General features: G+C 41.9%; 1 long non-coding RNA gene across 2 annotated transcripts; it reads right to left on the reverse strand.

The window, feature by feature from the left end:
* Positions 1-761: 761 nt before the first annotated feature.
* Positions 762-4,456, reverse strand: LOC124678244. 2 transcript variants are annotated; one of them, XR_006994393.1, is made up of 7 exons: positions 4,421-4,456; positions 4,199-4,309; positions 3,154-3,389; positions 2,955-3,046; positions 2,135-2,721; positions 1,807-2,026; positions 762-1,241 (listed from the first exon to the last, which is right to left on the reverse strand). It is a non-coding gene; the product is annotated as an uncharacterized LOC124678244 (long non-coding RNA). The 2 variants fall into 2 exon arrangements; XR_006994392.1 differs by having other exon boundaries at positions 1,807-2,721.
* Between the last annotated feature and the right edge of the window lie 19,652 nt (positions 4,457-24,108).

The following is a 24,108-nucleotide window of genomic DNA, read 5'->3' on the forward strand; positions in this document are numbered from 1 at the left end:
TTGTTTTAATCTGAAAGTAGCCGTTGTTCAGACTGTGTGTGCTAGGCATGCATACAGCCTAGACCTGTCAGGGACTCAGGGGTGTGGTCGAAGCTATAGCCATTCCTTCGTCACAGGCTAGGAGAAGATGGTGCCGAGAGGACAATGATGAGCGGAACGGACTGGAGCCACCCCCGGTTGGCAACTAGCGGCGTGGGCGTGGTCCGTCCGACGGCGCCCACTCTGGTCCTTGATACTGCTGGCTCTACACCGTGGCACGCCCCGTGCTGGCTTGTTTGTTTGCTGTGTAGTACTAGGCTGGCTAGCTGGAAGCTCCGTGTAGCCGCAAAGGGTTGATGGGTTGATGCAAGATGGAAGTGGCAACCGGTGAATGCTGGGAAATGACCAGATAGGTGAAAACAGCAGGTGGCCACCGCGCCAGCTCGAAAGGGGCTCACGCTGTCGGGGCGATCTGGGATCTCTAACAACCGTAGATCCCCACAACTTGTTTGTTACTGTACCTTGGAAAGCAGGGCGTCGGCAACTGAATGGATGGAAGACGCATGCATGCCGCCAAATTGAGCTGACTAGGCATTCACCAAATCCTGGCTATAGCGAGCACACACGACACTGCAAACAGCTAACCATTACACCGAGGCCGCCATCTTTTGCCACTCGCCAGACTTTACTTGGCTTCATACCAGGGGCGCTTCTGCACCGCCATCTTGCCCCAAAACATGCGCATAATGCATGGACGTAGCAATTTGCAGGAACACAATTGCCCGTAGCAGCGCGGATAAGCATATAGGGATTCAATATGAGCAGCACTCACAACCTCATCCCAGAAGTTTCACAATACGGACCGAGCTAGTTTAACCAGGCGCCATATTCATTTTACGAGTCTCTGGTACAGTAAATGGGTTGGCACATCGGCCCGAGCTGCTGCTGCAGAGCACTTTGGTAGCTTCAACCCTGGGATGAGATGTGTACTGTTAGGAGATGGGCTGCCGAATGGCTCGGATGTTTCTTCTGTGCAAAAGATTGGTTTTCACTTGAGATTACTTCTGTACAATGGCATCAGTACACCAGGAAAGAATAGATTACATGTAACAGCAAGTGGAGCATGCATGCGTCGAACTACTACTCTTGGTCCATCAGTCTGTACAGGAACTTGGTATACAGTTCTATCATTTTGAGACATGTTAGCACGCCAGTTGTAATATGCAACGCCAAATTTGTTCTGCCCGACAGAGATGGACGGTCTGCAATGTATAGAGAAAAAATAGCAAGTGCCATGTTGGGAAAGCAATGGTTTAAATGTGGATTTCAAGCTCACAAAGTGACGGCTGCACCATATATAGATTCTATTGTATGCACTACTAACAGGTGGAAAGTTCTGAATTTCAATTCTTACTATGTAATCCTCTCCGTTACATAATTCTTGTTTTCAACTAAAACCACGACAAGAATTATGCAACAGAGGGAGTAGCAATTTAGAACAAGCCCCATAATAGTAGCAATGAGGGGTCGTAAAAATGCCACTATAAGTAAAACTGCCACCTCAGAAAAAAGTTAAATAGTATGAAATTGGGGTTTTATGCCTTCACACAATAATAATATAATCTAATTCTATATTTGTGCAAGTCCACCACCAAGCTCAGAAGATCATTCTGAGCCATGCCCACTTGGCAGCTAGCGTGATATAAAAACAGTTGTGAATTTAGCAGGATTGTGTAAAAAACATTGAAGCTGCAAATGATCCTGACTTCATGTAATTGAACGCAGATAATCAACTAAAACTGTGAGTTTATCACAAGGTACACATACCTTTGTCTATTTCTGATGACAGCAAAGATTCCATCCTTGTGACAGCTGTTAGCTTCAAAATGAATCAATGATATTTCCCATACGGTCATGCTATGATACAGTTCCAACTACTGAATGGCCAAAGCCTCCCAGATCTTTTGCCAGTATGGTGATCTTCAATCCACATTTAGCGTAAGCAGACAGAAACTTGACGACCGAAGAACGGGCTCTTAGGATGTCCCTGAAATCAAAACTGATGGGCCTCAATGCAGTGGACAGGAGCAAGTGGAGACAGCGCTCTTGCCTGTCTTGGATTAAAGAAGGCAGCGCAGACACCAAGCTTTTTCACCTTAGAGCCAACAGTCGAAGACAGAAGAACCACAATTCAGAGCTTTGGGGTCCTGATGGTTCAGTGCGGGTTCACCAGGCCAAAGAGAAAATTCTGCTGGATCACTTTGTGTCAGGTCTGGGCAGCAACACTGGCAGAACGGCAGCCTTGAATTGGGACTTCATTAATTTGCCTAGGGTAGACCTTGGACACCTCGATGAACCCTTCTCAGAGGCAAAACTGAAAGACGCTGTTATGGACATGCCGGTGAGAAATCTCCAGGTCCGGATGGTTACATGATGTGCTTCTTCAAGGCCTGCTGGGAGACGGTGAATGGTGATCTACTGGCTGCTCTCAACAAGGCCCATAGTCTGAATGCTAACCTCTGGGGGCTACTGAATTCTGCTCATATAGTCCTGCTGCCTAAGAAGTCTGGTGCCAGAAGGGCCAATGAGTTTCGTCCGATTAGTTTGATGCACAGTATTTCAAAAATACTTTGCAAGCTCCTTGGCTCCTTGCCAACAGATATAGTTCCCATAACAGTTTCAGCTACTGAATGGCCAAAGCAGCGGCAAACCTCCCAGTTACCTGCCAGGCACCCGTTTAGCCTGAATAGTTCACAACTAGGTGTTAGCCGCCACCTAGCCATTTGAAGACAATGGCAGTAGAAAACAGTAGGGGGTCTGGTGGACCGTGTGATCAGTGGTGCAAAACGTTCTAACCAAGATACCTTTAGTTTGCATAGCTAATGCTCTACTTCTCGGTTACTAACTTGCTCCAATATGTTGAGACACATTGACGGTGTGTGTTTCTAAAGTAAATAAGCAGGGAAATGCTGTACCTATGTTTCGAAGAAAATTTTGCGCCCCTTCTCTGTTAAATCGTCTGACCCTCCAATCCCAATGACGAGATATTTCTTGTATGCCCAACCACCTAAAACATCAGTGGAAGCTTAGTAGAGTGAGCACACCACGAGAATGACAAAAAAGGCACTCGATCATCCATGGAATGAAGTTACAACAGAAGTATTCAGGCAGTACCTTGGAATTCGGTCTACAAGATATAACAGCTAGATTTCCAAGGAATCAGAAATAATAGATTTCTCAAGTGGGACTCTAATTTGTATGAACGGGTGTTGCAAACGCTCAATTACCGAGGGGCATTGACACGGATCACGTTGCAGACACTTTCTGATGAAGTCCTCGCTCTGCTCTGAGAGGTGATCTGGTATTGGTGCAAGCTCCTTGCTATTTCCAATCTTGAACATTGCAGCAATCTGTAGGAGAGAAAAGTGGGTAAGTATTTGATGATTACTTCACTTCTGATTACCAGCCCAAAGAGCAAGACTTGTCTCAATACATCATAAAATTACATGCAAGTAAATAAGTTTGAGTTTCCATGCTGAGACAGTAAAGTTATAAAACGGCTCAAGAACATAAAGGTGTTGTATCCATTCATCTGGCATGGAAAAAGTGTAATAGCCTAGTTTTTTAAAGCATAATTTGTCAAATTCTCACAGGTCACAGGAATAGTTATGTTGCATAGAAGTCTTGGTCTATCTCCCAGTATCAGTGTTTACAAGTGGGTAGCTGGTCCATTTCTGTTGATAACCGGTAATATTCCGTAAGGAGGCAGTCTGCAACCTGCAGCCATCAAATTTCCCTTTTAAATATATGATTTCACAAAAAAAAAAAATCTGCAGAAGGTGGGCAAGAACCAGACAGTAAATATGTGCAGGAGAATGTCTTAGCATACTACACCTATTCACAGTACAAGTAATTCATAGTTTATATGCGACAGGTTAGTTTGGTAAATAATGTGCATGTCCCTGATCACTCCAAGCAGCATGCTCACTCTATCAAGGTAAACTGATTTTTTTCTTTTTTGCCTCCAGGACATTGTCAAATTCAAGAAACCCAAGATAGTCAACATCCAAAATAAAAACAGCAAATCAATCTCAAGCCAGATAGCACTATTGGTCTTAATCGACTTGAATAGTATTCTTGAAGTTTTAAAGCATGTCACATGGGCCATCTGGTGTTGCAAAACAAATATAAAGTGCATCTTTGTGGTAAGAATACTGACCCCTTCATATTTGTTCCATGGGGATTTTGAGGTAGCCATCCCCAGGACAGTGCATCCTAAACTTCAAATGTCAACCGCAAGATTGCATCCACCATTTGAACTTTTTATAACCTGCACGTATGTTATGTGTAAATTCATGATTAAAGGAAAACAACAAGATACACATGAAACTCAAATGAAAAATATATAAAGTAAAGTAGGAGCATAAGATTTCAACATTACCTCTGGAGCCATCCAATATGGACTGCCCTTAAATGAGAAAGGGCATTGATGCCCATTGATCTGCGAAAAGGAACCGAAAAATTGAATAAAAGATGCAATTAATACAGCACGGTAATGAGTAAAATACATTTATCGTCTTCTAAGAGAAGGTCATGCGTGACCTATCAGTTCCGGGATATCCAAAAGACTAAGGGCCTTTTTGTTTGGGCTGCCTGTGGCTGGCTGTGCTGCTGTGCACGGAAAGCTGCTGTTCTGAGTTTAACTCTTTGGAAGGCTGTATGGGTGTGAATGTCTGAAAAACCCTCAAAGTTATGAGAACATGTGTTTTTGCTGATTTATGTGTAATAAATAACATATTGATCACTATAATTCAAATTGGCATATGTGTGGCTGTAAGCCTGCAACTACCACAATTTATTAACCTCTTGTAACTAGCACAATTTCCAAACAACTACTAGTATTTTCTTAACTTTTATAAGCATGATTGACTTAAAAATTCACGCGCACAAACATATCCATGTAGACACTCTTTTTAGAAATATCTACACACTCCACATACACTCCCACCACCCAGAAAGTATTGCTGGTTCACCAAGCTGTCCCCAGATACATACTGCAAATATATATATTGTTTGTCATCAACCTGCTTTGTGGTCGGTAATGGCATGGTTACACGGTTTTGGAGGACACATGGTTAGGTGATAAGCAGCTAGCTGAGGAATATCCATCGTTGTACAGCATAGTTTATCACAAAAATGTTATGGTGGACAATGTAATAAATCATACTTTTCTGAACATAGGTTTTAGAAGGACTTTGAGTACAAATACATGTATCATATGGGTGCACCTTATATCTCGCCTAATCTCGGTTCAGATAACCGAGGAAGATGGTGTTTTCAAATGGGGTTTAAAAGAGTCTGGTAGTTTTTCGGTAAAGTCAATGTACCTTGATCTGCGTAATGGACATATGGTATATGTACCGAACCGACTATGTACTCACCACAATGTTATCAAGCTGATTAATTACCATATTCTGCCAATAAGATGAGGGCATAAGAGCATCTCCACCAGTGTCCCCCAAATATGCGCCGGCAGGGGCACCGGCACTACCGTATGGGGGGCGCCGGCACAACATCCTCTATTTGGGGATGCTGTTCCCACACTGGCGCCCCCCATACGGCGGCCAGCTAGCATCTTTTGTGAAGAAATTTGGTGCCGACGCTCCCAATCGAAGCCCTTAACATAGGGATCCTTTCGGGAGTGCCGGCTGTTTTATGGGGCTCCAAAACATGCCGGCGCTCTTTGGGGAGCGCCGGTGCGGGCGCTTTCTCTCACTAGAATCCCAATAGAGCTATTGGGAGCTCTATTGGGAGCGCCGGTGGAGATGCTCTAAGCATGGCTTTTCTTGTGATGACATACAACACCCTTGACTCCCACGATGGACTGACAAGAATACAACAACAGTCCAGTCACTGCAAAACCAAAGAGTCCAAGATGAATTAATATTCCAGCTAGCACTTTGATCGCCTCAAAGTCTGCAAAACTTTTAGCGGTACTATAAAAAGCACTACTCGAATTCAGTTGAAATCAGTGTAAACCATGACCCGATACTCCGATAGCAGTTCTTAGGAAAGGTACATGATGGAAAAAAGTGTCAAGATAAAATATGCTTTATTGCATTCGGGTATTCCCGTGTAGCTTTTGTGTGATTATTAAACCAGCAGCACAACTAGAAAATGTTAAGCGGGGAGAGGGCGTGGGGCAGGATTGAGGAGTCGGCGGTAGCTGGCAGTAACACACGCCACGTTAGCAGCTGTAGGGCAGGCTAGACAATATCAGTGAAGCGAAACTGGTGTGCTTTAATTGAATGACAGGAAGAGGAACACATCATGTTTTCAAACTTCATTCAGATAAGAGGTTGCCAAGGTCACATTTCACAGTGTAATAAAAAATATCACCGATTAGTAACAATCTAGCAACCTGTAACGGGTGATTTGTTTGGGAGAAAATCACATGTAAACTGTACCACAATAAATCACCAAGTCAGGTTCTGTCTAGCATTTTGTTTTTTACAGGGGGTGGAACTGAACAAGGAGGACGGGGCTTGGTTGAGCCCGGCAAACGACTCGGAAAATAAACTGCTCCTAGCAGTATTGATTCGGGATCTCAGAAGTAGCATATTCATTTCCCGGAAAATCGGCACCGAAACACATGGTCGGATGCACCCGCGCCTTGATAGTCCGTCCTATCTACGGGATGGGGGCAGCTAAGAGCAGTTCTAGATTTTTCACGGAAAGGGCAGAGACAGGAGAAATACGAGCAAAGCTAGGGCTTCCCTTACCAGCAAAAGGAATCGCGTCCGGTCCGAGCCACTCCAGTAGCGGTAGGGGGAACCGGAGGGGGAGAACCGAGGCCAGCTGCTCCGAAATGGCCGGCGAGCTTCGGTGGTGGGGGGGTGGGGGAGGGGAGGAATTTTCCGGCTGCGAGGGACTTCGGGACTGTCTCTCTGTCGGCAATCCCTATTTCCCGCTCATAGCGGGAGCGATTCGCTCCCGCCTGAAGCGACGGACAGGGTGGGCCAGCCCATTAGCGCGTAGCCTGTACGAGTTTTCCCTTTGGTTTTCTTTTGTTTTGGGTTTTCTCAGGTTTTTCTGTTTTCTTGTTTGTTTTTTTTTTCGGTTTTTGCTGGTTTTGCTGATTTCCAAATTTGTTCAGATTTTTTTTTGTTCTGATTTAAAAAATGTTTAAATTCGAAATTTGTTCAAATTTGAAATTTGTTCAAATCTGCTGTTTCTTGTTTGTTTTTTCCGGTTTTTGCTGGTTTTGCTGATTTCGAAATTTTTTCAGATTTTTTTGTTCTGATTTAAAAAAAATTCATATTCGAAATTTGTTCAAATCCGAAATTTGTTCAAATCTGAAATTTGTTAAAATTCGAAATTTGTTCAAATTCGAAATTTGTTCAAATTCAAAATTTGTTCAAATCTGAAATTTGTTTAAATCTGGAATTTGTTTGATTTTAAAATTCTTTGTTCACAGATTGTTCAGTTTTGAATTTGTTCCATTTTGAATTTTGTTCCATTAAGAATTTTGTTCGGATTTGAAATCTAAACTGAATGGACGAAAAGAAAGAAAAAAGCAGTACGTTTATTGGGCCACGCTTGGAACGGCCCAAGAGAAAGAACCTTAAGCGAAGCAAACCTTCGCTCCCGCTAAATGCGGTGGATAGGCGCTCCCCCTCTCTGTCGGCAAAACCTATACATCGACCAGGTCGGTGGCTACCGGCCACCGCACACCCCCTGGTCGGGTATGGGCCAGGCCCATTTACGTCTGTTTAGTCTGTAGCAGTTTGTTTTTCCTTTTTTTTCTGGTTTCTTATTCTGTTTTCTTTTCTTTTTTCTGTTTTTGGTTTTGTTTATATTTTTTCAGATTAAAAAATTTAATTTTTAAAAACTGTTCAAATTGAGAAAATGTCAAATCTGAAAACTATTTAAATTTTAAAACCGTTCAAATCTGAAAAATATTCAAATTTGAAAACCGTTCAAATCTGAAAACCGTTCAAATCTAAAAACCGTTCAAATCTGAAATTGTTCAATTTGAAAACCGTTCAAACGTGAAAAATGTTCAAATTTTTAAAAAATGTTCATATTCGAAAATTTCGAATTTTGAACAAAAAATAAAAAATGTTAAAATTCAAAAATTGTTCAAATTTCGAAAAAAAATATTAAAAAATATTTCAAATTCGAAAAATGTTCAAATTTTGAAAATATTTAAATTTCAGAAAAAACTAAATTTAAAAATTCCAGATTTTAAAAATTGGTTTTATAAAGAATCAGATTTTAAAAACGTAAAAAGATAAATCAAACAGAAAAAATGAAATAGCAAAAAAATAACTGGAAATGTTGGGCCGGCCCAACAACCCGCCTAGGGGGTGTGCGGCACCTGATCCGCGCCGACCAGGTCGGCATACAGCACCCCTCTCTGTCTGTGCACCGGATTTGAGAAACTTTTGGTTGGAGTGAAAGAAGGTACCGCAGATTTACACTATGGGCGCGCTTGACGCCGTGGGCCGATTTTGGTCTCCCTGAGCCCAGGCCCCAGGCTCCGTGGGCGTTAGCTTTTCTTGAACGAGTTTTGGGCCACTTTCAGCGATTTATTTGGTAGGTTGGATTACATCACCAAGACAAAAAAAAACTCCCAGTGATTGGTTATGTGTAGCCAAGCCCAAATAGTCTTGATGGTGCAGCATTTAATGTTTGGTAGCATTCAGATAACCGCTGTGGTCACCTCTTTTCTCTACTGGTGCTCTTAGGCTATCTTCAACGGTCAATCGCATCTGGGAGATAGCTATTTGCCGCGGTCCGTCGTGGCTCAAAACGAGGCGCAACGACCAACCACATACGGACTGTATCCTGCGGGCGCGTCCATTCTGGAGCAAACCTGGCCAAATTTGGACCGTGTTTGCGGCAGCGTGGACAGGACATGAGTCCGTGGCGCGCGGCTACTTATTCGCCCTGGGACCTCTAGCTAGCCAAACATTCACCACGCTCTCTTCCCAAGCTCCCACCCCCCTGACATGACCCTCCACCTCGCCACCTCTGCCTTTACTGGCCGATTCGGCCACTAGTTTCGGTCGCATGGAGGGTGGCCCTCGTCAGTCACCCTCACTGGACTTGGCGGGTGACCTAGCCGGCGCCATAGAGCACTACGCCTAGCTCCCATGTGGTCCCCGCTGCCCGCAACCTATTCGACCGAACCCATTGTCGGTCGTCAGGGTAACATGTAGGCCTCGTCGTCCACTTTTTCAGTAACTATGGATCATCGCTTGTCCTCATAGTTTGGCGTACCATTTTTAGATCATGGCCGGCAGCTTAGGACGAGTATTTCTACAACAATATCATCGACACGTCCTCCGATGAGTCTGACGATGACTCCGAGATCCTCATGTCCATAGCCCTTCTCATCCATGATCAGGAGCAACTCTTGCCGAAGTACATGGACTCGGTTAAGGGTTGGCTCCCGGTAGCTGAGCGCGGCCGAGAGGAGGGACATGCGCAACTATGGAGGGACTACTTTCATCCGACCAACCCCATTTACAACGCGCAGTGATTTTGTTGATATTTTCGGATGTCAAGGGACCTGTTTTTGAAGATCATGCACGGCGTGAGGTGCTACGATGACTACTTCAATTTGAAGGCGGATACCACATGTAAACTTAGCTTCACTTCTTACCAGAATGGGCTGCATCCGTTAGGATGTTAGCGTATGGAGTATCCGGTGACCTAATGGACGAGTACATCCGCATAAGCAAGTCAGGTTGCCTTGAGGCAATGTATAGGTTCTGCAGGGTTGCGATTTTTGCAGAAGTGTACTTGAGACAACCAAATGTTGTTGACACTACGAGACTATTGCCAATCAATGCAGCAAGAGGTTTCCTGGTATGCTTGAAAGTATAGATTGCATTCACCGGGTATGGAAAAAAACTATCCATTTGGGGGCAAGGTTAGTACCATGCAGTGGCGGAGCTAAGATTTGAATTGAGCCGGGTCGAACAAATAAGCTCTAAATTTTTTTGGGGCAAAAAATCACATGTAATCAACAAAAAATGGTCCAAACAGATGCATTTGTCACATTTCACCGAGTAGAAGTACAAACTGACTAAAAAACAAGTACTACATACAAAAGTGCTACATTTTGAGGAGATATTATCATACCATTAAGTTGATTCCATGCTGAGAAGTCGAAATCCACGAGGAAGATGACCTCTACAGTTAGGCATGTAGGCATGAAAATGAAGCATAATCTTCTTGTCATCAATTTGTGCAAATATCTCTTTCTCAACATAGAAAATCATCAAATCGCAGCCATTTGCTCTTTAACTGATACATCACGAGACTCGTCAACAAGTAGAGAGAAACAAGTATTTCCGAGCTCACTCATAATGACATGTGTAATCTCTTCTGCACATGATTGCACTATATCTTTTTGGATATTAGGAGATGTTAATTGACAATTGCCAGGAACATTCTCATTGATCACATCAGCTACATCCTTGCATCTTGCACCATACCAATCCAACATCTCACGGAATTTGCCCTTGTTCAAGAAGTGCTAGACTCATCATGCCCATAAAAAGCTAGACCTTGGTCAAGTAGAAATCTGACAACACCCACAACAGCCCTCAAAGGAATCTCATATTCAATATGAGATTTTTTTTCATGACAAACAAGAGCATATGCAACACTTTGCTTTTTATTTCTGAAATCTTCACAACTATTTATTGCATTTTTGTGAAAGCTCATTGGTCCACCTACATGGCCCCTGAAATTTTCTGATGCTTTCTTCCAATTTTTAAACCCCGACTTTGTGAAAACATCCGATCCAAAGTGGTTACCATTGTTTGAAGATTTGAAAAGAAAACAATGGAAACAAAATGCATCATCCTTCTCCACACTATACTCTAACCAATCGTACTTGCTATACCATGCATCTAGAAATGATCGCCTATCCGGATCTTTGGGAAAACTATGACTAACTAAACGATTACGACCTCTCGATAAATATGCCCATCGTATTTTATCTCTAATTTTAGGGGTACCATATGAATCAATTGGTCTCCGAATTCTGGGATCAGGAACCACATTTGCTAGATCAAAGATTTCCGGAACATTTGCCTACAACAATGAAAATAAAACAAACTATGAGAAACAAACTAGACATATGCGTATCAAAACTCAAGAAAAATGGGGGAAATTCAACCTCTATGCGTGCCCTCTTGCGTGCTTCTTCTTCTGCTGCCTCAGCGGCCTCCTCTTCTTCAATCCAGGCAGACAGGTCAGCCTCGTCGCTGGAGTCCATCGAAGGCGGCGGCCAGGTCAAGCAGAGATGAGGGAGAGCGCAGTGCCCAGTGCTGCAACACCGTGGAGAGGGGCGGGGGGGGGGGGCGAGCAGAGGATGGGCGGCCGTGCGTGGCGGCGGTCAGGGACGGGCGGCCGTGGGCGGCGGTCGGGAACGGGCGCACTGGCCGACGGGCTGAGGGCGGCGGCCGGGATCGAGGCGTGGTGGCGCGTGCGGGAGCGAGCGAGGGCGATGGAGTTGGGGATTTAGGTCGGGGCGTTGGGCTTCCGTTTGTGCGGGGCAGGGAAAAACGATCGTGATTATTTTCCGCAAAAAACGAGCCAGGTCGGTTGCCCAGGCTCGATCCGGTGTTGGCTGCGCCAATGGTACCATGGCCATACAGAAGGGTGCACAGGCTTACTTGAGGTGGTTGCGTCTCAAGATCTTAGGATTTGGCACTAATTCTTTGGCATGATAGGGCTCTAACAATGACATTGGTGTACTTCAGCGATCGCTGGTATTTAACTCATTTTGGTGAAGGTCATGCTCCATCGGTCCAGTTTCAGGTCAATTGCCACCTCTATGTCAATGGATATTATCTAGCTGATGGTATATATCCTGCATGGTTCACACTTGTGAAGACAATCCGTCTGCATGCAAACGAGGCCGAGACAAGTTTGCTAATAAAGAGCAAGAGGCATGCCGGAAGGATGTGAAGCAGGCATTTGGCATGCTACGGTCACATTGGGTTATAGTTCGGCACCCTGCTAGGACTTGGAGCCATGAGACCATGTGAAAAGTTATGACTGCTTGTGTGTTCATGCATAACATGATCATTGAAGATGAGCATGATGGAAGCTTGTTTGACCAAGGCCGGGAATCCCAAGGTGAAAATGTTGCGCCCTAGCCTGGACCACTAGCTGGCTTGGTAGATTTCCAAGCCATGCAACATGAGATGCGTGACAAGGCAACTCGAATCCACCTACAGAAAGATTTGGTCCAACGAGATATGTGGAATCATCTTGGAAACAACTAGTTCTATATAGTGTTTTTTTTAATTTTCATTACAATTATTGTCATTTGTGTAAAAATGATACTTTGTATTTATTTTATAAATTTGGATGCTATGATTGTGTAATAAACTGTATATGTAATTTTAGCTTTCCGTGTTTCACTTTTTTTACATTCTAAATGTGTAAAATGAGATAACAATAACACTAAAATGTGTGATGACACAGACATTTAGGGGCGCCTGATACGTCCAATTTGCATCACTATTTTATATCATAATTTGCTGTTATTCATTGATATATTTCATATTGGGGCACAATACTTATGTTATTTCATCTATTTTGCATGTTTCATCATTATTGGAGGATTGAACACCGGAGCCGGGATTCTGCTTGGAAAAAGCACCGTCGAACGCAATATTTCGGAAGATCAACTGTGGAAGGAAATTATACTAAAAATCCTATTTTTCAAGATGACGAAGGAAGCCAGAAGGAGGGGCCAGGAGGAGCCAGGGTGGGCCCACACCCTAGGGCGGCGCGGCCCATGCCCTGGCCGCGCCGGCCTATGGTCTGGGGGGCCCACGACCCCTTTCGCCTCCTTTTCTTCGCGAAAACCTTCGTCCCGAAAACCTAAGCCGGAAGGGGTACCTCGCGAAGAGTCACGGCCGCCTCGCGGGGCGGAGAACACCGAGAGAGAAAGAGCTCTCCGGCGGGCGGGAATCCGCCGGGGAAATTCCCTCCGGGAGGGGAAATCGACGCCATCGTCACCGTCATCGAGCTGGACATCATCACCATCACCGTCATCATCATCTCCACCATCATCATCGCCATCTCCTCCGCAGCACCTCGTCACCGCCGTAGCAATTTGGGTTTGATCTTGATTGTTTGATAGGGAAACTCTCCCGGTATCTATTCATACTTGTTGTTGATGCTATTGAGTGAAACCATTGAACCAAGTTCATGTTCAGATTGTTATTCATCATCATATCACCTCTGATCATGTTCCATATGATGTCTCGTGAGTAGTTCGTTTAGTTCTTGAGGACATGGGTGAAGTCTAAATGTTAGTAGTGAACTATGGTTGAGTAATATTCAATGGTGTGATATTTAAGTTGTGGTGTTATTCTTCTAGTGGTGTCATGTGAACGTCGACTACATGACACTTCACCATTTATGGGCCTAGGGGAATGCATCTTGTATTCGTTTGCTAATTGCGGGGTTGCCGGAGTGACAGAAACCTAAACCCCGTTGGTATATCGATGCGAGGAGGGATTGCGGGATCTCGAGTTTAAGGCTGTGGTTAGATTTATTCTTAATTACTTTCTTGTAGTTGCGGATGCTTGCAAGGGGTATAATCACAAGTATGTATTTAGTCCTAGGAAGGGCGGTACATTAGCATAGGTTCACCCACACAACACTTATCATAACAATGAAGATTATTTAGCCGTATGTAGCAAAAGCACTAGACTAAAATCCCGTGTGTCCTCGAGAACGTTTGGGCATTATAAGTAAACAAACCGGCTTGTCCTTTGTGCTAAAAAGGATTGGGCCACTCGCTGCAATTATTTCTCTCGCATTTTACTTACTCGTATTTATTTCATCCGTTACATCAAAACCTCCCGAATACTTGTCCGTGAGCATTTACGAGTGAAACCTTCATCGAAACTGCTTGTCAACACCTTCTGCTCCTCGTTGGGATCGACATTCTTACTTATCGAAGATACTACGATACACCCCCTATACTTGTGGGTCATCAAGACTATTTTTACGGCGCCGTTGCCGGGGAGTGAAGCGCTATTGGTAAGTGGAATTGGTAAGGAAAACCTTTACTGTTGTGCTGATTTTATTTCTGCCTGCTACTATAAGTCATTATGGAGAGATCTTCTCTTCATTTTCTATTTGGGAAATCTACTACTACTGCAACGGTAGTGGATGAGGCGCCAGGTGAGGAAGTAATACCATATAAAATACCTACGAAAATTATTGAACATGTTATGGATAACCGCTATGAAGGGGATGGAACTGTCCATCCCGGTGATCATTTACTTGTTTTTGCATGAATTATGCGGGTTATTCAAATGTGCGGGTATTGCTTGTGGATGAAGTGAGGAAGAAATTATTCTCCTTATCGCTGTCCGGTAGGCGGCGCATTGGTATAAATTACTTGGATAATGGGGATTCTCTTGAATGGAATGATATTGTGCCCGGTTTTATTCTAAGTTCTATCCTCCAAGTGAAATTCACAAAGATCGGAATCGCATATATAATTTTTGGCCTCATGATGGAGAGAGTATTGCCCAAGCGTGGGGGAGATTGAAGTCTTTGATGCTCAAATGCCCCATTCATGAGCTTCCTGGTAATATTATTATTGATAATTTCTATGCAAGACTTTCTTTTCAAGACAAGACCTTGCTGGATACTTCTTGTTCTGGATCATTTACACGCAACAAAGAAGAGTTTAAAAGGGACCTTCTTGATCGGATCCAAGAAAATACCGAAGGTTGGGAGAACGACAAAGGTAGAGAATCGGGTATAATTTATGATTATAAATGCATTGAAGCTTTTATGGATACTTGATAAATTTCGTAATATGAGTGCTACATATGGTCTTGATTCTCAAGTCGCTGTAAATCTTTATAAAGCTTTTGCCTCTCATTATGAATTGCCAAAGAAGAATTTTGATAAGTATCATGAACCGTATAAAGATAAAATTGATTCATCTATTAATAAGTGTGTTGTAATTGAAACTCGCTGATCGCGTTATTCCTGAAGCTTATATTGAAAAAACTCCTTTTCCTGCTAAAATGAAAGAGTACTCTGTTATAAATAGTGCAGTTCATAAAAGTGAAAAGAAACTCGTAGAACTCGAAGAACAAATAAAAGTTGAACCTGCTTGTTGCAATAGTTAAAGATCTTGTGACTGAAAATGTAGAGGATGGTCATATTATTTTCACGTGAAGATGCTTCTAATATTGTTTCACATCCTAATAAACCCAAACAAGCTAGTGTTCCTATGATGTCACGTTAAAATTGGTGATCATTGCTATTATGGATTATGTGATATTGGTGCAAGTGTTAGTGCTATTCCGTATGAGCTTTACACGGAGATTATGCACGAAATTGATTCTTGTGAACTTGAAGATATTGATGTGGTTATTCAGCTGGCTAATAGAGAAACTATTTCACCAATTGGTATTGTTCGAGATGTGGAAGTCTTATGCGGTAAGATTAAATATCCTGCTGACTTTTTGGTACTAGGGTCCGATGCTAGTGATTATTGTCCTATTATTTTTGGTAGACCTTTTCTAAATACTTGTGGAGCTATTATAGATTGCAAGAAAGAGAAAATTTTGACTAAATTTGCTGGTGAATCTTATGAGTTTAACTTCTCTAAATTTACTAAAACTCCTTATAAAGCTGATTTGCCTAGTAATGATTTTAAAATGGAGCAAGTGTGCATCTATTGTTCTTGTTCCTAATAATCCTTTGCGAGCAACATGCTGGAGGATAGCGAGAGTGAAATTTTTAGGAAAGAAAGAGAGGAGCTTGAGGAGATTTTTCTTCGCCAACCTATTCTCAAGCATGATTTACCGGTGGAAGATTTGGGTACAACACCGCCGCCAAAGGAAGATCCTGTTTTTGATTTAAAGCCTTTACCTGATAATCTTAAATATGCTCATATTGATGATAAGAAAATATATCCTGTTATCATTAGTTCTAAGCTTTCAGAGTTTGAAGAAGAAAGGTTATTGGGAATATTGAAGAAACACCGAGGAGCTATTGGCTACACTCTTGATGATTTAAAGGGGATTTCTCCATCTATTTGCCAACATGCTATTAATATGGAAGATGATGCAAAGCCTGTTGTTGAACCTCAACGTCGTCTAATTCCGAAGATGAAGGAAGTGGTAAGGAATGAGGTATTACGACTTCTTGAAGCTCGGTATTATATATCCTATTGCTGATAGTAGATGGGTTAGTCCTGTGCATTGCGTTCCCAAGAAAGGAGGTATGACTGTTGTGCCTAATGATAATGATGAGCTCATTCCTCAAAGAGTAGTTGTAGGGTATAGAATGTGCATTGATTTTCGAAAAGTTAATAAAGTTACTAAGAAAGATCATTACCCTTTACCATTTATTGATCAAATGCTAGAAAGGTTATCTAAAAATACTCATTTTTGTTTTCTTGATGGTTATTCAGGTTTTCACAAATTGTCGTTAAAGCTAAAGATCAAGAGAAAACCACTTTTACTTGTCCCTATGGAACTTATGCTTATAGGCGTATGCCTTTTGGTTTATGTAATGCTCCTGCTACTTTTCAAAGATGCATGTCTGCTATTTTTCATGGTTTTTGTGAGAGTATTGTAGAGGTATTCATGGATGATTTTTCTGTCTATGGGAATTCATTTGATAGTTGTTTGCGAAATCTTGATAAAGTTTTGCGGAGATGTGAAGAAACTAATCTTGTTCTTAATTGGGAGAAATGCCATTTTATGGTTAATGAAGGAATTGTATTGGGACATAAAATTTCTGAAAGAGGTATTGAAGTTGATAGAGCTAAAGTTGAAGCAATTGAGAAGATGCCCTATCCGAGGGATGTTAAAGGTATTCGTAGTGTTCTTGGTCATGCTTGGGTTTTATAGGAGATTTATTAAAGATTTCTCCAAGATTTCAAAGCCTCTTACTAATCTCCTTCAAAAAGATGTACCATTTGTTTTTGATGATGATTGTAAGGAAGCTTTTGAAACTCTTAAGAAAGCCTTAACAAGCTGCTCCTATAGTTGAACCCCTGACTCGGAATTTACCATTTGAAATTATGTGTGATGCTAGTGATTTTGTCTGTAGGTGCTTGTTCTTGGACAGCGAGTAGATAAAAAGCTGAATGTTATTCATTATGCTAGTAAAACCCTTGATGCTTGCTCAAAGAAATTATGCTACAACTGAAAAGGAATTGTTGGCATGTAGTCTTTGCTTGTGATAAATTCAGATCTTATATTGTTGATTCAAAAGTTACTATTCATACTGATCATGTTGCAATTAGATACCTTATGACAAAGAAAGATGCTAAGCCGAGGCTTATTAGATGGGTACTTCTGTTGCAAGAATTTGATTTACATATTGTAGATAGGAAAGGTGCTGATAATCCTGTTGCTGATAATTTGTCTAGATTGGAAAATATTGCTTATGATCCTGTCCCTGTTAATGATAGTTTTCCAAATGAACAATTGGCTGTAATAAAGGTGAGCTCGCGAGACAGTCCATGGTATGCTGATTATGCTAACTTTATTGTTTCCAAGTACTTGCCTCCAACCTTTTCAGCTCAGCAAAGGAGGAAATTCTTTTATGATTTGAGGCATTATTTCGGGATGACCCACACTTATATAAAGAAGGAGTGGATGGTATTATGCGAAGATGTGTCCCCGAATATGAACAACAAGAGATATTGAGTAAATGTCATGGTAGTGCTTATGGAGGACATCACGCCGGAGAAAGAACCGCGCAAAAGGTTTTGCAATCAGGTTTTTATTGGCCAACTCTCTTCAAGGATGCGAGAAAGTTTATTTTATCTTGCGATGAATGCCAAAGGGTTGGTAATATCTCCAGACGTAATGAAATGCCAATGAATTATACTCTTGTTATTGAACCATTTGATTGTTGGGGATTTGACTTCATGGGACCTTTTCCCTCTTCAAAAGGTAACACTCATATACTTGTTGCTTGTTGATTATGTTACTAAATGGGTGGAAGCCATACCTACAAAAAGTGCTTGATGGTGAGACCTCTTTAAAGATGCTTTTAGATATTATTTTTCCTAGATTTGGAGTACCTAGATATATTATGACTGATGGAGGTTCTCATTTTATTCATGGAGGTTTTAGAAAAACTCTTGCTAAGTATGGTATTAATCATAGAATTGCTTCCGCTTATCATCCTCAAACTAGTGGTCAAGTAGAGTTATCAAATAGAGAGATTAAATCTATCTTGCAAAAAACCGTTAATAAATCTAGAAAGAATTGGGCTAGTAAATTGAAGGATGCACTATGGGCTTATAGAACTGCTTATAAAAACCCCATGGGAATGTCACCTTATAAAATGGTTTACGGAAAAGCTTGTCATTTACCTTTAGAGTTAGAACACAAAGCTTATAGGGTCTGTTAGAGAATTAAATAAAGATCCTAAACTTGCCTGGTGATAAGAGGTTGTTACAATTAAGTTCTCTAGATGAATGGAGAAGCGAAGCTTATGAAAATGCTAAACTCTTTAAAGAAAAAGTTAAAAAATGGCATGATAGGAGGATCATCAAAAGAGAGTTTAATATTGGGGATAAAGTCCTATTGTATCGGTCTCGTCTCGGATTCTTTGCAGGGAAATTACTTTCGAAATGGGAAGGACCATATGTTGTCGAGGAGGTGTATCGCTCAGGAGCAATCAAGATTAGCTCTCTCCAAGGCAATGCTACGCAAGTGGTGAATGGACAAAGACTCAAGCATTATATCTCGGGTGATTCTTATAATGTTGATGTTGATATTATTCGAGTGGAAACACCGGAAGCTTTCATCAAAGGGCAAATTGACGGTCCGCCAGAACTCGACTTTGAATAGGTAACAGTACTGGTAATGAAAAGTACGCAATTTACTTTCCGAACTATATTTTTGCTGTTTCTGGAAAATATGAGAAATTACGAGTTCGAAACGGAGTGGAAAGGACGCACGAGGGCGTGGAACCATAGGCCGGCGCGGCCTGACCTGGGCCCGCGCCGCCCTATGGTTTGGCCGCCCCGTCGCCCCTTTCCGACTCTGGTTCGATCTGGTACTTTCCTTTTGCCGAGAAAATTTTTGCTATATAATCCCCCGGACCCCTGGAGGTCCGTATATCGTGTTTTCGACGTGTTTTGCTTCGAGCTGTTTCTGCCAGGATCTGTTTTTAGTCTAGAAGCACCATGGCCCCCAACAACAAGGGCAAGAGGCTTTCGGAGGAAGAAGTGAAGGAGGTGCCATCAAGACAAGAGCAGCAAGAAGGAGGGAGCAAGCAAATCTTGGTGGGATCTAGTGATACCCGACGTTCTTTCTCTCATAACCTGCAGGGACCTTTACCACCAGCTCTTAGCCTCGACTCCTTCCCCAAGATGGAAGAAGTTCTACGGACTACCGATGAGTTTTGTGGTCAATACCGGACTCTAAGAAGAGAAGTGGAGATACTCAAGGAGGAGAATCACCGACTCCGTAGAATGTTGGGATACTACTTGATGCCCGTCACAGGTTCGCCATCGCCGACTTCGGATAACAATGAATCTCTTCGAGACTTAGTGCAGATTTGCCAAGCTGAGAAGTCTGAAGCTGAAGGAGATCCGTAAGAAGCGCATGAGGGATTCATCACCACCATCACCAAAGGAGTAATCCATCATCGGTATTGGCATCCCCTTGGTTTGTTCCAAGCTTGGGGAGTGCCGCGGTATCACATTATCACTATCTTTTACTTTTAATGTCAAGTAGTGTCATATCATGAGTAGGGAAGTTATCATATGAGATGGGTTGCGTTTGGAAGTATCTCTCCTTTAGTTGTCTATGTATCCCTTGGTGCGAGTTATCGATATGGAATATCAATGAGAAGTCTTATCATTTACATATTGCACATCTTATTTTAGTTTGCACTTTCTGCCATATGATTCGTCTTGTTGTTAGTATAGGTATCACTTTGGGAGCATTGAATAAATCTATTTGGTTTTGGCAAACTTAGCATTGGTCAATAGCAACAACGCTTTGAGGTTTAAATAGAAAAGAGAAATACATGTAGATGTTTCATTGTCTTTCTTGTTAGCTCATAGCTCATTATTCTGAAGTTAAAATTGTTTGTGCTTACAAGGAAGATGCATGATTGTTTCTATCATATGTATATTTGTTTGTTTCCCTCGACTCTTATGCTTGCTAATTAACCTTGCTAGCCAAAGACCTGCACTGAGAGGGAATACTTCTCGTGCATCCAAACCTTAACCCAAACCTATGTCATTTGTGTCCACCATACCTACCTATTACATGGTATTTTCTCGCCATTCCAAGTAAATACTTCATGTGCTACCTTTAAACAATTCAAAACTTATTACTTCTTATTTGTGTCAATGTTTTATAGCTCATGAGGAAGTATGTGGTGTTTTATCTTTCGAGTCTTGTTAGGCAGCCTCCACTAATGGACTGGTGGCTTCATCCACTTATCCTATAATTTTGCAATAAGAGCCGGCAACGGGGTTCCCAGCCCCAATTAATTAACTTTCATTAATAATTCTCTTCACATATTTTGCCCCGATTCATCGGTAAGCAACTTAATTTTGCAATAGACACTCCTCCATGGTATGAGATTGTTGGAAGGCACCCGAGGATTCGGTTAGCCATGGCTTGTGTAAGCAAAGGTTGGGAGGAGTGTCAACCCTTAAATAAACTAAAATACATGTGTAAACAAAAGAGAAGAGGGATGATCTACCTTGCTTGGTAGAGATAACGTCCTTCATGGGAGCCGCTCTTTGGAGGTTTGTTTGGCAAGGGGGTTAGAGTACCCGCTACCGGTCGTTGACAACAACAAACACCTCTCAAAATGTTACTTTTATTATCTTTATATGATTTCAAAACTGAAAAAGCTCTAGCACATGATTTAATCCTCGCTTCCCTCTCGCGAAGGGCCTGTCTTTTACTTTATGTTGAGTCAGTAAACCTATTTCTCTCCATCTCAAGCAAGCATTTGAGTAGTTGTGATCAAACCATTATATTGTGATTTGCTACATCATGCCTTTTATTCTTCCTTGTTTAGTACAAGTTTTATCTGAATGAATATAGCTTTGCAAGTTATCAATGATTATGAAGAGACCATTATGATTGAGTATGCAAGATTACCATCATTTGTTAATATGAGAGCACCTGCTCAATAGATGGATATAAGTTGTTAAATGTTCTCTGACCAAGAACAAAGTTTGCCATCACCAATTATGATTCCTTATGCACCTTTACTTGTGATTACCTTATACTTGTTTCAAGATTGAGTTATATGAAGAAGTTGTTTACTATAATGTCTTGTGAGAATGAATATGATGCTTCTTGTCCGTATTTTGTTTATCGACTCTTCACTCCATAAACATGTGGTCATGTCTATCGAGTTCGGTTTCGCTTGGGGACAAGCGAAGTCTAAGCTTGGGGGAGGTGATACGTCCAATTTGCATCACTATTTTATATCATAATTTGTTGTTATTCATTGATATATTTCATATTGGGGCACAATACTTATGTTATTTCATCTATTTTGCATGATTCATCATTATTGGAGGATTGAACACCGGAGCCAGGATTCTGCTGGAAAAAGCACCGTCAGAACGCAATATTTCGGAAGATCAACTCTGGAAGGAAATTATACTAAAAATCCTATTTTTCAAGATGACGAAGGAAGCCAGAAGGAGGGGCCAGGAGGAGCCTGGGTGGGCCCACACCCTAGGGCGGCGCGGCCCATGCCCTGGCCGCGCCGGCCTATGGTGCAGGGGGCCCACGACCCCTTTCGCCTCCTTTTCTTCGCGAAAACCTTCGTCCCGAAAACCTAAGCCGGAAGGGGTACCTCGCGAAGAGTCACAGCCGCCTCGCGGGGCGGAGAACACCGAGAGAAAAGAGCTCTCCGGCGGGCGGGAATCCGCCGGGGAAATTCCCTCCGGGAGGGGGAAATCGACGCCATCGTCACCGTCATCGAGCTGGACATCATCACCATCACCGTCATCATCATCTCCACCATCATCATCGCCATCTCCTCCGCAGCACCTCGTCACCGCCGTAGCAATTTGGGTTTGATCTTGATTGTTTGATAGGGGAAACTCTCCCGGTATCTATTCATACTTGTTGTTGATGCTATTGAGTGAAACCATTGAACCAAGTTCATGTTCAGATTGTTATTCATCATCATATCACCTCTGATCATGTTCCATATGATGTCTCGTGAGTAGTTCGTTTAGTTCTTGAGGACATGGGTGAAGTCTAAATGTTAGTAGTGAACTATGGTTGAGTAATATTCAATGGTGTGATATTTAAGTTGTGGTGTTATTCTTCTAGTGGTGTCATGTGAACGTCGACTACATGACACTTCACCATTTATGGGCCTAGGGGAATGCATCTTGTATTCGTTTGCTAATTGCGGGGTTGCCGGAGTGACGAAACCTAAACCCCCGTTGGTATATCGATGCGGGAGGGATTGCGGGATCTCGGAGTTTAAGGCTGTGGTTAGATTTATTCTTAATTACTTTCTTGTAGTTGCGGATGCTTGCAAGGGGTATAATCACAAGTATGTATTTAGTCCTAGGAAGGGCGGTACATTAGCATAGGTTCACCCACACAACACTTATCATAACAATGAAGATTATTTAGCCGTATGTAGCAAAAGCACTAGACTAAAATCCCGTGTGTCCTCGAGAACGTTTGGGCATTATAAGTAAACAAACCGGCTTGTCCTTTGTGCTAAAAAGGATTGGGCCACTCGCTGCAATTATTTCTCTCGCATTTTACTTACTCGTATTTATTTCATCTGTTACATCAAAACCTCCTGAATACTTGTCCGTGAGCATTTACAGTGAAACCTTCATCGAAACTGCTTGTCAACACCTTCTGCTCCTCGTTGGGATCGACATTCTTACTTATCGAAGATACTACGATACACCCCCTATACTTGTGGGTCATCAGCGCCGTTGGGGCCGCTGCCACCCGCAAACGGACCACGGCCTATTTCATGTCTGCAAAATTTTCCTTTCTTTGTTTAATGTGGATGCTATTTTTTTTTTGCAAAAAATGATCCAAATTACACATCACAATGGCTTATTCGATTGTTGGGTGATCATATGGTAGATATGGGTATTGGTGTGTTACACTAGGCTGATGACACTACTTTGTTTATCAAAGATGACATGGAGAGTGCCAGAAACCTATAACAATTGTTATATATATTTTTAGTCTATATGTTTTAAAGGTAAATTTTGAGAAGGGTTATGGAATATGATGAGAAATAACATGAGTATACTGCTTTGTTCAACTGTCAAAAGGGGAAAGGCAATAAAGTATATAGAGACCCTAGTTAATTCTAGAAGTACTACAATTGGAGAGATGGGTCTATTGGAGGAAAAAGTGAAAAGACAAATGGGGGATGGATTCAAAGTGTTATGTCAATTTGTAGGAAGAGTTGCAAAAATAGATACATGTCTATCAAATGTGATTGTCTATCAGAAGATCAATGGGCATTTTACATCAGACCAATATTCAAAAAACGGAGAACCCATAAATATTTCTTGTGGGTTTTGGTAAGAGAAGATATCAATTGATGAAATGGAAGTTCATATGGAAATGAAGAAGTAAGGTGGACTAGGGATTAAAAACCTAACTAAATTTAATCTAAATCTGATGTGTGAATTTTGATGGAAATTAGAACGTGAAGAAGGTCGATTTTGTGACAAGAAAATATTTGTGAGATGCAGGATTTATAATGTTAAACAAGAAAATAATTATGCATTTTGTTTTGATCGTCTGCATATCAAGGAAATTTATCTTTGTGGGAGGAAGATGAAAGAAGGTAATTAACTTTTGCGGGGGTGATTCTTGGTGTGGAATTAACATATAAAATAGAAATCCCCATAACTTTTTGAGATATGCAATGAACATAATATGACGGTGGCCACATCAACGAATCTAAGATGGCTTCTGAAGTTTAGGATATGTTATCACTAGGGGCTAAAATAATGTATGAGAGAATTGCAAAATTTGTTGTTTCTCGTGGCCCTGAACAGAGAATGACAAACCAGTGTGAAAATAGACCAAAACATGTGCAATTTTTGTT

This window comes from Lolium rigidum, chromosome 7, assembly GCF_022539505.1.
Source record: "Lolium rigidum isolate FL_2022 chromosome 7, APGP_CSIRO_Lrig_0.1, whole genome shotgun sequence".
Lineage (NCBI taxonomy): Eukaryota > Viridiplantae > Streptophyta > Magnoliopsida > Poales > Poaceae > Lolium > Lolium rigidum.